General features: G+C 34.5%; 1 protein-coding gene across 2 annotated transcripts in view; it reads right to left on the bottom strand.

Moving 5' to 3' along the window:
- Positions 1 to 15,937, bottom strand: part of LRRTM4 (leucine rich repeat transmembrane neuronal 4) — a 775,489-nt gene that overhangs the window by 487,689 nt on the left and 271,863 nt on the right. The gene's annotated exons all lie outside the window — the stretch shown is intronic.

Here is a 15,937-nt window from a genome sequence, read left to right as displayed (position 1 = left end):
GGCTTATGCCTGTAATCCCAGAACTTTGGGAGGCCGAGGCAGGCGATCACCTGAGGTCAGGAGTTGGAGAACAGCCTGATCAACATGGAGAAACCCCATCTCTACTAAAAATACAAAATTAGCCGGGTGTGGTGACACATGCCTGTAATCCCAGCTACTCAGGAGGCTGAGGCAGGAGAGTAAGTAACACTGGAGGCGGAGTTTGCAGTGAGCCTAGATTATGCCACTGCACTCCAGCCTGGGCAACAAGAGCAAAATTCCATCTCCCCCATTCCCCTCCCCCCTAAAAAAGTAGCTTAGCTTTGGAGTTTTTAGCCACAGATTTTGAATGACCATAAAAAACTACACGCACTCCTTTTTTGTAAAATTTTAAGCTCAGCAGAGAGGATTGCTAGGAGTTCCAGGGAAGTGGAGGAAGAAAGAGAATAAGAAGTCACTACGTGGGCATGGAACTGACATGAACAGGAGGCTAAGTAATATGTGCACTTGAATCCACCCCAGGGAGACTATAGTACCTCAGAAGTCATAATATCCAACGTGCATCTAAAGCTAGCTATGTGTCATATCCCTGCTCTGTGAGCTTCACCTGTATTTGTTCATTTAGTCTCTATAAAAATCACTTGAGCTTGAGTATTAGAATTTACATTTTACAAATGAAAAACACAAAACTGAGGTGAAGAGAGGTTATACAACAGCAAAGATCCTGGAACTAACAGTAGAGAGTATTTGAGTCGGAACTACTTAGGGCACTGCCCTTGCTCTCACCCGCTATACTCTGTGGCTGCTAATGCCTGCATGGGGTTCTAGGCTTCACTACATGGTATTTTGTTGGCAAATTTGTCACTGTCATGTCATTAAATAAAACCCCAGGAGTTTGTCTCCCTGAGATTGATGATATTTGGGTGGATGGTGGTGATTACAGGTTGAGAATTCCTGAGATTGGATTTTCCATAAGCCTACTACAATGAGAGCTCAGAGCATGAATGTTAATTTTAAAATGTTAAAAATAAAATATTCCCTAAGACTTGCAGACAGATATTAGTATGCAAGAAACTTTGATGGCTTTAGATAAGATACAGTTGGATCTGATGAAAAGTCAACAAATCCATCATTTACCAAATTCAAGACAATAGCTGGCATCAGAAATGCACAAAGCAGATTCCAGTAGGTCTTGCTTTAGAATATCTGAGACCTTTGATAGGGAAGTTGCTGAAGCATTTAAGGGGTATAAATCTTGATCCAACTATAGCACTGGGGAAGGTCATCAGATACCTTAGCTGGCACAATATAGGGATCCTGCACTGGCATATATTGCACCCTACATATACTTGGGGCAGCTGGATATGCTAAGCAAAGAGGTTTAGTTTTTTATTTATTTATTTATTTTATTGTATTATTTTTTTTTCCCTAACAAACAAGATCAACTTAACTTCTGCTGGAATAGGAGCAATGCCCCAACCAACTTAGTGGCACAACCAAAATGGACGGGGAAGACCCATTCCATGCTTGCTGCTGCTATGACTCTATGGCACCACTCTCCTAAGCTGTCTTAGATTTGAGGGCCTCTGAATCAGAAAAGAAAATTAAAGTGAATTTAAACTTTTTTTCCGACCTCATTTCATTTTAACAAATTCAAATCAAAACAAACCCTATCTTCAAGGTGACCCTCCCAAAATTTCAACAAAGTGCAAGCACACCAGAAAAACAAGGAGAAAAGCATCACTGTATCTAAAAGAAGACAGGCAGCTACGGGGAGGGAAGAGTTGTGACTAACAATAAAGTTGCTTGCATCTGATATGGGGACATCCCTAGATTTTGGGGAGGAAATGAAGTGGAGCTTAAATAACATAAGTTGATTCTTTTAAATTTTTGGATGTTAGAAGTCTAAGATCAAGGTCTTGGAAGGATTGTTTCTTCTCATACCTCTCACCTTTGCTTACAGATGGCTGCCTTCTCCCTATGCCTCCATATGGTCTTTGTCTGTGTTCCATCCCTGGCTTCCATAGCTAAGTAAATTTGCCTTGAATTTCTTCTGTGCCCAGTAATTTTCTCCCCATCTCCCGAATTTCATAGTCCCTGGAAAACCAATAGTTTCCCAAATGTCTAGGCTAATACCAGGGTGGTTACATTCTCCTCACCTTCTCTGTCTCCTCTATTATTTACTGGTCCTAATACATCGGACTTAATATAAAACATGGCACTTGGTCCCCCCATTTTTAAACACACATAAAAGTAAATAAATAAAATAATTAATCAAACACCCATATGCTGAAAATGGGAGAATCCTGTACTTTTATTCCTACTTTAGGGTTATAAGGTACTCTTCCCTACTTTTAGCTGGGGCGGACCTAGTAGAGACTCAAGAATTCACCACCACCCAGTAGTAAAAAGGGTTCTCTTTTCTAATGCAGCTGTCAATAGAGGCCAACTAGGAAATCTGGGCTTCAACCGAGCAATAATGAGAACTCTCCTCTCCTTTCCTCTATTGAAGTTGCTTCAGAAAAGGCTAACATGAGCAACATTTAAATGATATCTAGAGTCTCATACCCAGTCCTGCAGTTACTCATAATTTAATTTTTAAAAAAATCTCGACATATTGAGAACCAGAAAAATCTCAACTTGAAAAGGAAATGACAATTAACAGATGCCAACATTGAGATGATATGAATGTGAGAAGTATCTGATAACATTTTAAATCATCTAACATAAATTTGCCTCTGAGCAATTATGATGTGATATAATTATAAAATAGATCAGTGAAGAAATAGAATGTATAAAAAGAATCATGAGGAGAGTGTAACCAAAAGTATGTAATTTTCATTTTTTAAGAAATGTATGCAATCTGAACAACGGAAAAATTAGTCTGGGGAAAAAAAATAAAGTCTCAGGAACCAGGGGGACTATTACAAGAGATCTAACATTCATGTTCATACTCCTGGGAGGAGAAAATAAAGAAGGGTTGAAAAGAGAGTTAAAGAAACAGTGTGAAAACTTTCCAAAATTGACAAGATGTAAACTTACAAAATCAAAAAGAGCAAATCTCAAAAAGGATAATATATATTAATATATATATGTTTATACACAAACACATCATACATACATACATATACAAAACCTATGTAGATATACACAGATATGTATACCATAGATAAAGTAAGCATCTGAAAGAAAAAAAGTATAGAAAGCAGAGAAAAATGGCACCTTAACTTTAGCGGAAAAGCATTTAAATGTCAGTGAATTTGTCATCAGAAATCATAAAGGCAAAAAAAATGTGGTACCACATTTTTTAAATGCTAATAAAAGAACTGTCATCCCAGCTTCTATATCAAGCAAAACTATTCTTCATAAATGAAAGAAATATCAAGACATTCTCTAATGGAGGAAAATAAACAAAAAAGTAAAACAAAACAAAACAAATGAGAACTGTTGCCAAACTTATCCTAAAAGAACAGGTTTAGGGCATTCTCTAAAGAGAAGAAAAACAATAAAAGAACAAATCTTGGAATATTAAGAAGGTTGAAAAATAGAAATAATAATACAGGTAAATAAAATAGATCTTTCCTATTTCTATTGAGTTTTCTATATTATTTTTGATGGTAGATGTAAAAATTTTAACACTGCCAAATGCAATTCTCAGTACGTAAATGTAGAGAAAATAAATTTAAGATAATTATGTTATAATCAGGGGAGAGTAAAACGAAATAAAGGGATACATGTTTTCTGTACTTCAGTTGAGCTGTTATAATGTTGATAGCCATTGACCTTAATAAGTTATGCACAGAGCAAATACTTAAAAATTCTGTACAAAGAAATATACTTAAAAACACTATTGATAAATAAAATTAGAATTTTCAACAATGGTCAGGTAAGCTGCAGGAAGAGAATTAAAAGCAAACAGAGAAATAGGATAGAGGACAAACAGAAAACAAAAATAATTAAATGACAGTCACAGGCAGTGACATATCAATAATTACATTTATTAAATGTAAACAATCTAAATATAACAAAAGATAAAGATGAAAAAAGTAAATTTTAAAATGTGATGCTACTACATGTTGTCTATGAGAAACTCACTTAAATTATGATGATATATATGGGTTAAAGTAAAAGTATATATAAAGAATACATAAATAACCAAAGAAAAGAGTCATGGCTGTATTAATATATTACAGAAAGTATATTTCATGGCAAACAAAATTACTACTAACAGAGAAGGTCACTGCATAGTGATAAAAGAGCAAATCCAGCAGGAAGATATTAAGCCTAAATGTACATTCACCAAACAGAGATACAAAATATGTGAAGCAAAAACCGATAAATTGAAAGGAGAAATAGGCTAATGCAAAATTACAGTCAATTTTTTTACACCAGTATCTCAAGCAGTAATATACAACTAGACACAAATTCTGTAAGTATATATAAGAACCCAATATCACTATCATTAAACTACGTGATCTAATTGACATTTATAGGTCACTTTACCCATCAACAGATTACATATTATTTTCATGCGTCCACAGAACATGTATTGAATAGATTATATCCTAGACCACAAAACACACCTCAGAATATTGAAACACACTGAAATTTCACGAACCATACTCTCTGACTGCAATGGTATCAGGATGGGTATCAATAATAGCACAATAACAGGAAAATCCACCAATATTTGGAAATTAAATATCACACTTAATTAAAATAAAATTTATAGCATTAAAAAAAATTTATACCATTAACCAAAAAGTCTAAAATCAGCAATCTAAATTACCACTTTGACAAACTAAAAAAGGAAGAGCAAAATAAGCCCAAAGTATGAATAAGGAAGAAAATAATGAGATAACAGAAGCAGAAATCACAGAAATAAAAAGAATAAAAACAGGGAAATTCAAGATAACAAAATTTGGTTGTTTGAGAAGATTGATAAAATTAATAAACCTCAGGTTAATAGCCAAAAAAAAGAGAGAGAGGAAGAGAGCAAAGGAGTAAAGACACTAATGTCATGAATAATAGTGGGATTATCTCTATAATCTCTGCAAATATCAGAGTTAATAATAGAAAGATGTAAACAACTCTACATAAATTATTTTTATGACATGAATAAAATGGACCAATTATTGAAAGCACAAATTGTCACTACTCAGCCAATTCGAAATAGATAGTGTAACTTTCCCAATATAGATTAAGAAATTTAATTGTTTACGATACTGAAAAATAAATCACCAATATAGAATGATGTCATTGGAAAACTATACCAAATATCTAAAGAAGAATTAACAATTTTAAACAAGCTCATCTTAAAAAAAAAAAAAAAGAAGAAGAAGAAAACAGAAAACTTCTCATATGGTTTGGCTATGCCGCAACCTAAATCTCATCTTGAACTGTAGGTGTCACAATTCCCACGTGTTATGGGAGAGACCCAGTGGGAAGTAACTGAATCATAGAGATGGGTCTTTCTAGGGATAGTGAGTAAGTTTCATGAGATCTGATGGTTTTATAAGGGGGAGTTCCCCTACACAAGCACTCTTGACTGCCACCACTCATGTAAGACTTGACTTTGCTTCTCCTTGCCTTCCACCATGATTGTGAGGCCTCCCAGCCATGTGGAACTGTGAGTCAATTAAACCTCTTTCCTGTATAAATTACTCAATCTGGGTATGTCTTTATCGGCAGCATGAAAACAGACTAATACAATTTCTTAACATTTTATGTAGTTGATATTATTCTGTTACCAAACAGTTGATAAAGTCCATTGAGAAAGAAGGAAGAAAGGAAGGAAGGAAAAAAGGAAGGGAATAAGGGAAGGAGGGGGCCAGATAACAACTCTCAGGAAAAACAGACACAAAAACCCTTAACAAGCCATATATAAAAAGATGTATAGAACATAACAAACTTAGGTTTATTCCAGCAATGCAAAGCTGGATCAATATTTCAAAATCAAGAAATGTAATCCACCATATTAACATGCTAAAGAAGAAAAACTGTGTGATGACATCACTTGATGCAGAAAACAGCTTCGTCAAATTTCAACACTCATTCATGATAAAAACTCAGAAAACTAGGACTAGAGGGGAACTTCTTCAATGTGATAATACCTTTTCTAAAGGCTACAAAATCCCTACAGCTAACATCATAGTTAATGGTGAAAGGCTAAATGCTTTTTCCTAAGACTGGGCATAAGGCAAAGCTATCCACTCTCACCACTGCTATTCTACAGAGAATTGTAAGTATTAATCAAATAAAATAATCTACCCCCCGCAAAAAACCCTCTAGAATAAACACATGATTTCAAAAAGTTCACAAAGTGCAAAATAAACTTTAAAAAAATTGCATTTTAGTATGCTAGCAATAAATATATGAAAATCAAAATTAAAACCACACTACCATTTAAAACCACTCATAAAAGGGGAAATACTTAGTTGTACATGTAATAAAGCAGACAGATAAGTTTTTTTGCTGGAAAGTTCAACTGCTGATGAAATAAAATACCTTTATAAATGGAAAGTTATGACATACATGAATTAAAAGACTTTTTACATATTTTGCTTTTGCTTTGTGAAAGCCCTGTCAAAAGAAAATGATAAGTTATAGAGTGAGAGAAAATACTTGCAAATTACAAGGCTGATAAAGAACTTACATCAGAAATTTATAACAAACTTAAAAATACAACAGAAAAATTAGAAAATGGAGAAAAACATGAAGTGACATTTTACTGAAGAGAATATACGAATGGCAGATTGCCATGTGGGAAGGTATTCAATAGCAGCACTCATAAGGGAAATGTAAATTAAGACTATGATGAAACATCAGTACACATCCGGTAGAATGACTAGAAGTAAAAATAGTGACAACAGCAAATGCTGGTGAGGATATGAAGAAAATGTCCCTTTTGCTGCTCATGAAAATGTAATATGGCAGAGTCAATATGGAAAATATCTAAACAGTTTCTCACAAAGCTAAGCACACATTACCATACAACAGATCACTATACAATGGAGATACTTATGATGATGCAATAGCTCTCTATCTTGATTGTGTTTTGTAGTGGTGGTTTCATAAATGTACTCATGCAATAAAATGACAGAACTCTAATTGCATTTTATAACACCATCAGTTTACTGGATTTGGAGTTGCATTTACAGTTATATAAAGTATAATCCATGAGGGACCCTGAATACACAGAACTCTACTATCTTTGCAACTTCCTGTGAATCCATAATTATTTCAAAATTTAAGAAAATAAAATAAAAAGACCAGAATAATTTAATAAAACACACACTGGGTAATGAGATAGTTAACTAGTAAATGCTTTGTGTTAGTTTGTTGATTATATTAAGGAAAATTACTAAAAACTTGGAAAGTGGGCAAATAAATAGCTGCCTATTATCACCATTCTTATTTAAAAAAAATAAGTTTCACGACTCAAATAGAAATCTCAGTGAGACTTTCACTGAAATAATTAAATTCTGATAAAGTTCACCTATAAATTACAATAATATTAGAGTAATATTTTTAAAAACATACTAGGTAAAAATTAAAACAAAATGAAAACAAAAATAAGATAATTGCAAAGATGTATATAACATCTTACTACATGCAGAAGGAGGCCTGAAGGACAATGGAATATGGATTTTTATTAGGAAACATCAAAACATATTTTAAAATTACTACAATTAACTGTATACATTATTGACCAGAAATTAGTACAGAGATACTTGACAATAATCAGAATGTTCAAAAACAAAAATAAAAAACTTAAAAGAATAATTTTGTGTTTTTTAAAGTGCTAATATTAGTGACAGAATATGCTGAGTCAAAACCATGGACTTAAGTATCCAGTAAAATTAGATGTGAATTCTGGCTCTTCCATTAACTGACTGTATAAGACTGAGCAAAATTTTTAATCTCTCAAAAACATCTTTCAAACACTTATAAAATGGAAACAATAACACTATCCTTAAAAAGAGTTATGAATGTTAATTGAGACAATGCACACAATATGCTGAGTGCTTGACAAATAGCAATTTCCCAATATATACCAGCTGTCATGAACATAATTATTTATAATTTTAATTAATGCAACAGCAATTTTTGTGGGCTATCTATGTTTCAAGAGCTATGTATCACCACACTGATGAGGCATCAATAATCAACATATATTCACTTCAATGGGACTCTAAAAAGGATACAGACAAATAGACATAAATAGTTACAGTAAAATAAAAGAAGTATGGGAAGTGTGGTGTTCAGTAGGTAAGAAACCAGATCCAGGGTTAAAAAGTAGGCATGTCTTTTCTGAAAGTGAGTATTCCCTAAGGTTATATATGAAGGATGAGTGAGTGGTCTAGGTGAATATCCAGGAATGGAGAAAAGTGAGTTAAGATAGCATGATTCAATACAGAGGATGTATCCTATCCAAGGCCAAAAGAAAATAATGTTTACAGTATTGATATAATCAGCTTATTTTTTCATTCCTTCCATGTATAACACTTACTTGTCTGATGATCAAAGAGGTTCAATAGATCAGCCCATGTCAAGAGCCTTGTAGGTCAAAATAAAGTCATGGCTCTTCAACTGATTGTTGTGAATGGTAAAAGAAACACAGCAAGGAAAAGAGATGGCATTCTATGTGGAGAGTTGTGAAGCAAAAAGAAAATGAGTGTCAGGAAATTTAAGATGTGAATTAAAAGAAGCAGACTAATAGATGGTAAGGTTTCTTCTGCAACTAGCAAGATGTAATTCTGTATTTGATTATTATAGGTCTTTACTAGATTTTTAAGAGAAGTTGTATTTCTCAAATTTACAGAATATTCAGCTTTACAAATATGTGGGTGTAGGGAATAGCTTAAATGAGTAAAGAATAAATTTCTCCAAAATTTCTGAGGTACAAAACATGAATGGAGGGGCCAGTTGCAGTGGCTCACACAGGTAATCCCAAGACTTTGGAAGGTCGAGGCGGGTGGATCACCTGAGGTCAGGACTTTGAGACCAGTCGGGCCAACATGGTGAAACCCTGTCTCTACTAAATATATAAAATTAACTGGATGTGGTGGAACACACCTATAGTACCAGCTACTGAGGAAGCTGAGGCAGGAGGAAAATCACTTGAATCCAGGAGACAGAGGTTGCGGTGAGCGGAGATTGCACCATTGCACTCCAACCTGGGCAACAAGAGAGAAACTCCATCTCAAAAACAAAAAGAAAAGCAAAGAAAATATGAACAGAGTGAAAGTGCATAGGGCAGTCTCTAAGCTCTTCCTGCCTTAGATTTTATCTAATACTTCACCTATCATTGAAGAAATTGGAAGTACTACCAAGAAATCCCATGTATGTGTGTGTGTGTGTGTGTGTGTGTGTGTGTATGTTCCTGCATTAGATTTTATCTAATACTTCACTTATCATTGAAAAATTGGAAGTAGTACCAAGAAATTGTGTGTGTGTGTGTGTGTGTGTGTGTGTGTGCATGCACGTGTGTTTGTGTGTGTGAAGATAGTGGATTGGCTGCTATCAATGAACATTTGTGATTTATAGTACAGCACTCTACAAATGGATAACTATATTTAGGTACCAAACCACTCCTTGCCACAAGTTAACATATTTCTAATAGTTATTAACTACCAAAACATTATGAAAGAGATTCTAATTTGTCATCATTTAGTTCTTGATGCAATTAAGAAAAGTAAATGTAGACTGAGTTTGCAGCAGAATGCAACAGCTAATTCAACTAAATTCAAAGGCACACATGTAATAAATGCATGTCAAAACATAGCATTTTCAAAGGTGATTGGGCATTTACATTTGGAGTGGGTTGTTAAAATTGTAATTATCTAATTTAGAAGGCAAGAGAACAATCTCCTTATGAAAATAAAGCCTCACCAAGCCTGATCAAAATGCAGTTGTGAAACTTATACAAGTATACAACACTAGAAATGGAGACAATATTAGGGTAACGATTTCAGGAGATGAACCATAGGGTAACTTGTACTATCCCCCACCACTAGGCAATAACTTCAAAATAATAGTCTCCTATATTCACACATATTATACTTATTCCATATTTCCTTTTTTTTTTTTTCTCATTGATAGGTCTTAGGCAGGCACAACCTGAAGGAAGCATGAGTATTGTGTTTAGCCTTTAGGTGAAAAAATGAGCTCTATAGGAATGTTCAAAGTTTCTTTAGAGAAACTATTGAGCATATTGTGAGCACAGAATATAAAGCAGAGTTCATAAAAACAGAGTTCTCAATTATTTTGGGAATAGTAATAAAAAAAGAAATTGGACAAAAGTAAGCCGAGGGGTAGTGCAGAAAGAGAAAATAAGAATGTGTAGTAAGTTTACTGCTCACCAAATATTCTATTCTTTTCCCTACATTTCCCAGTCCTCTTACAGCTAGCCACTGTCATACATGCTCTACTCAATGGGCTTGAAGAGAAGTGACATTAGACATTTCTGGGCAAGGGCAGTGAAAAGCCTTTTTGTAATCATCTAGGATGTCTTTTTTTATTCTGGTGAAACTAGAACCTTGTTCAAGATGGTAGTGTCATCTGAAGCTTTCATCAGTCTCAGTCCCTAAGAAGATTCCTCTAGTATCTCAAACTGGAAATGAAACATGAGAAATAAAGCTGGATTGCATTAAGCCCTTATTATTTTTTTAATTGCTAAACCTAGCCTTTCTTGACTACTACACCTGAGGTCCAGGAAAAGGGTCCCAGGATCTAACAGGATGGCTAACAGTATTAGGATAGCTGACTATGGTGGAGAAACAGAGGTTCTTTGTCTTGGTCTATGGGTTCTATTGATATTTGCATAAAAATCAAAAAAACAACAACAATAAAATGCAATTCCTTTTACATGCATTTTTAACTTAAACTTAAATTTTTTAGTACTTTCATATTTACTTAAACATCTCATTACAGTAGATGTCCTATAGGTACAAGAGGGGTTCCCAACCCAGCCTGGACTATGAACTGGTACATGGCCTGTAAGGAACCAGGCCTCACGGCAGGAGGTGAGAAGCAGGTGACTGAGTGAAGCTTCCTCTATATTTACAGCCACTGGCCAGTATTGCCACCTAAGCTCCGCCTCCTGTCAAATCCATGGTGACATAGATACTTACAGAAGCATGAACCCTACTGTGAACTGCTTAAGTGAAGGTTCTAGGTTGTACACTTATGAAAATCTAATGCTTCATAATCTGTCAGTGTCTCCCATCACCCCCAGATGGGACTGTCTAGTTGCAGGAAGACAAGTTCAGGGGTCCTACTAATTTTACATTATGGGGAATTCTATAATTATTTTATTATATCTCACAATGTAATAATAATAGAAATAAAGGACACTATAAATGTAATGCACTTGAATCAACCCCAAACCATTCCTCAACCCCAGTCCATAGAAAAATTGTCTTCCACAAGATCGGTGCTTGGTGCCAAAAAGGTTGGGGATCCCTGCTAGACACCCTTTTCCATTTCCCTATTGTTAACATCTTACATTAGTATGGTACATTTGTTATAACTAGTGGTTATTGATACATTATGATCAATTAAAGTCCGTACTTTATTTACATTTTTTTTTAGTTTTTACCTAATGCCTTTTTTTTTTCTGTTCCATGACCCCAGCCAAAATAACATCATTTTATTTTCATGTTTTCTTACACTTTGTTGAACTGTGAGTTTCTCAGACTTCCCTTGTCTTTGATGACCTTTACAATTTTGAAGAGTACTGGTTGGGTATTTTGTAAAGTGTCTTTCAATTTGGGTTTTTCTAATATTTGTCTCATGGTTAAACTGTGATTATGGGTTTGGGGCAGGTATATCATATCAAACCAAGAGTACTGCAGTATTGTCACTAATAATAATGTATTTTTACATGTCCTAGAGCTCTGAAAATTTTCTAAGTGATGAGAATGATAAAGGTAAAAGTAGAGTCTTTTATTATTCAGAATACACACCTTTCAACCATACTAGAGTTTATATCAGTGAGTTTATGTCAATGAAAAACCCTCATGATGGATGTTTGGTTGCCAAAGGAACAAATCTTAGGATTACAAGTGATTAGAGGGTTGGAATTTCAGCTATTCCCAGACCTCCAGGGAGGGGACAGGGGCTGAAGATTGAGTTGATCACTTAAGGTCAATGATTTATTCAATACTTCCTAAGTAATAAAAGCCTTTATAAAACCCTAAAAGGATAGGGTTTGGAGAGCTTCCGGGATGCTGAACGCGTGAAGGTTTCTTGAGAGTGATGGACCTGGAGAGAGCAGGGAACTCCATTCTCCTTTCCTCATACCTCCTCCCCTGCATCTCTTCCATCTGGCTGTTCCCTAGTTACATCCTTTGCAATAAACCAGCAATCTAATAGGTAAACTACATTTTTTAGTTCTGCAAGCCACTTTAGCAAGTGATCAAACCTGAGAAGCAGGGAATGAGAACCTCTGATTGGTAGACAAGTTAGACAGATGTTGTGGGGAATCTGGAGACCTACTACTTTGATTCATGTCTGCAGTGGGGGTATCTTGTGAATCTGAGTCTTTAACCTGTGGAATCTGACACTATCTCCAGGTGGATAGTTTCAGATTTGAATTGAATGGTAGGACACCCAGCTGGTGTCAGAAAATTGGTTGATGTGAGGAAAACACTTATATGTCTGATTTCAGAAGTAAAGTGTTAAGTGTTAAAGGTATCGTAGAAGAAAACAGTTTTAGTTTTTCCTGCTATACACATTCATAACATTAAAATAATGTCACTGATGATGTTCTTCTTAATCCCCTGGCTAATACAATGTTAATTATGCTTCTTTTACTGTAAAGTTATGCTTTTTCTCTCTTTGCCTACTATATCTATAGAATAAAGTTGCTTGGATATATGTTTTTACACCTAGATTTCACAAGGTCCAACAATTCAAACTGGAGTCTCATTTTTCTCTTAAGGAAGGCCCTAACATTTAACAATACCTTTTCCTGATAGTGTCTATACAAAGGAAAACCTTCAGGTATTAAAGATTCTAACTTATTAGAGGAAGATATATTAAACTCAAACTTCTTTTGTTTTTAATGTTACCAATACTTGTACACCTTTCACAGCAACTCAGAATATTGCTGTTTCAGAATTACACATGGGAAAGTGTATTACCAAGTTCATGCATTCATAAAAAATACCACAGAATGGGTGGCTTCAACAACAGATAGGTAGTTTCTCTTAGCTTGGGAGACTAGAAATCTAAGTACAGAGTCAGTTTCTTGTGAGAACTTTCCCCCTGGCTTGTAGGTAGTCATTTTTATCTGTGTTGTAGCCTTTCCTCAGTGCTTATGCACTAAGAAACTGAGAGAGAGAGAGAGAGAGAGAGAGAGAAAGACAGAGAGACAGAGAGAGGGAAAGAGAAAGGGAGGGAGGGAGGGAAAAGAGAGAGCACATGCATGCATGCAAGTGAGCTCTCTGGTATCTTTTTGTAAAAAGATATTTATCCTGTCAGATCCATACCCCATTCTTGTAATCTCATTTAACCTCAATGACTTCTTTAGAGACGATATCTCCAACTATAGCCATACTGGAGGTTACAGCTTCAACTTACAAATTTTGGAGTACACAAACTTCAGTATACAATAGAAAGTAAAGAAATCTAAGACAACTTAAAGAATTAAGGCAATATGTGAGATATCTCATTCAGTAGAAATAAAAGAATAGTACATTCCTGGGAAAAGTGTTTTTTGTCTTTGGAAAAGCAATAATATTTATTTTTCAAATGTATTAAATGTCATGACATGATTAGATATAAATCTATTCAAACCAACCCTAAAATTAGGCCCCTTATATAAACACACAGCACAATTAGAATGAAATGGTCATCTTGATACTGCTCTACTAATGAGAATTGCCTCTATGAAATGACTATATTCATTTAATTAAAAAGCCCATTATGGATCTCATTCAAAATGTTGTTCACTGAACTCTTCAGAATAAATCTAGTTTGTTTTAGTGGAGTGTTTAGCAATGTAATTTTTATTTGTTTCCAAAGATGGTAAAACAACAGGATCTTGGAAATTATAGTGAGCCATTCACCACGAAAAGTCATGGTGAATGGCTTTTATAAGTTGAGAAAACCTTAAACCAAAAGGGAGATCATGTCACCATAATACGCTAAGAAAAAGACAAAAAAGAGGCTTCACATACAGGAGAGGAAAAATGCAACAATGATATAAATGGCAATTTTATCTATTTCCTACTTGCTCAGCCAATTTTCAGGTGTATTTTAACTATTTTACTTATCATATCTGAGAAGGAATCAGTACAATAATATGTTTGCTATGGTTTGAATGTGACCCCCAAGTCCATATATTATAAACTATCCTCAATTACAACAGTATTGAGAGGTAGAAACTTTAAGAGACAATTTGGTCATGAGGTCTCTGCCCTCATGAAAAAATAATGCTAGTATTCTGGATGTAAGTTTCTTACAAAAGAATGAGTTTGGCATTCTTTCTCACTCTCTTTCTCTCTACTTTCCAGCTCCACTGTAATGCCATCTTCCATGTTATGAAACAGCAAAAAGGCCTTCACTGGATGTCACGAATCTTAAACTTCCCAGTCTCCAGAACTACGAGCCAAATAAACTTTTGTTTATTATAAATTATCCATCTGTGGCATTCTGTTATAACAGCACAAAACAGACTAAGATGGAACTAATAAGACATTGTTACATTAGTAATATGTACAAAGAAGTGTACTGTGTACTACTTGATTTTATATATAATTTCAATAGATTTAATCAATATAAAACCTTGAGGAAAGCCTTTTCAAAATGAAGGGTGCATATAAAAGTTTTAGTATATTAAAAAGTTAGAATTACAAATTTATAAGAAAAATGAATGTTTAATTATATTAGAATAGTTGATTATTTTAGGAAAAAAAGCAATCAGATTCTGACCTAAATTTACATTACAACATAAATTTCAGATGACATAAGACTTAAATGTAAAATGTAACCATAATATGACTTGTTGAAAACATAGGTTAGTATTTCTATACTCTAGAGCAGAGGTTGGTAAATTGTGGCTCATAAGCAAAATTTGGTCTGCCACCTGATTACCTGGTTTTGTAAATGGAGATTTATTGGAACACAGTCATGCCTACTCATTTGCACATTGTTTATGGTCTCCTTTGTACTGTAATAACAGAGTTGAGTAGTTATGAGAGAGATCATATGGCCCCCAAAGCCTTAAACAATCACTATATTGGTCTGAATAGAAAAAGATTACTTATACCTGATCTAGATGTAAGGACCTTTTAAAACACGACAGTAGAGAGATGCCATAAAGGAGTATTATTCAGATGTCTTGGCTGATGAAATATGTAAAATTTCTGCATGTAAAACTCAACCACTTATGCAAATTCAAAAGGAAAGATAAAATGCGATAATAAGTTGGTGGAAAAAATGCATGAGATATCCTCTCATTTCCAAAATACCAAAAGTGAAAGTAAGAGAATAAAAAATATTGTCACAATGATTAAAAAAAGAAGAAGAAGAAAAAGTGCAGATATCAGAGGCAAAATATTTTAATTGATTTCTTGGGAATAAAAGAAGATAAAGGAGTGTTAAATGATTTAGTAGAGTGGAAGAAATTGCATTCCAAAGCTCTACAAAGGGGATTCTGATGAAAAAAGGGCCTATTAGTCCCACCAATCACCTGAGATAGTGCAGAATAGTGAATAGTGGGTGCTAAAAATATGTCTGAAAGGCCCAGTGTTTCTGACTGCAGAAAGCAGGAGGACAATTCTGCAAATCAACAGAACTGCTGAGGCTCCAGACTGCAGGACATCAGGCACAGAAGAGTGCAGGGTGAGGCTTACAGCTGGAATAGGGAATGAATATAAGTCACATGTTAACCACAGAGACCTTTCCCTCTTCTCACAACCCACTCCTTAAAATGAGTTGGAGAATAAAA

The sequence above is a fragment of the Saimiri boliviensis genome, chromosome 1 (assembly GCF_048565385.1).
Source record: "Saimiri boliviensis isolate mSaiBol1 chromosome 1, mSaiBol1.pri, whole genome shotgun sequence".
Classification (NCBI taxonomy): domain Eukaryota; kingdom Metazoa; phylum Chordata; class Mammalia; order Primates; family Cebidae; genus Saimiri; species Saimiri boliviensis.
Note: the sequence above shows the minus strand (reverse complement) of the source record. Positions and strands in the feature narration are given on the sequence as shown.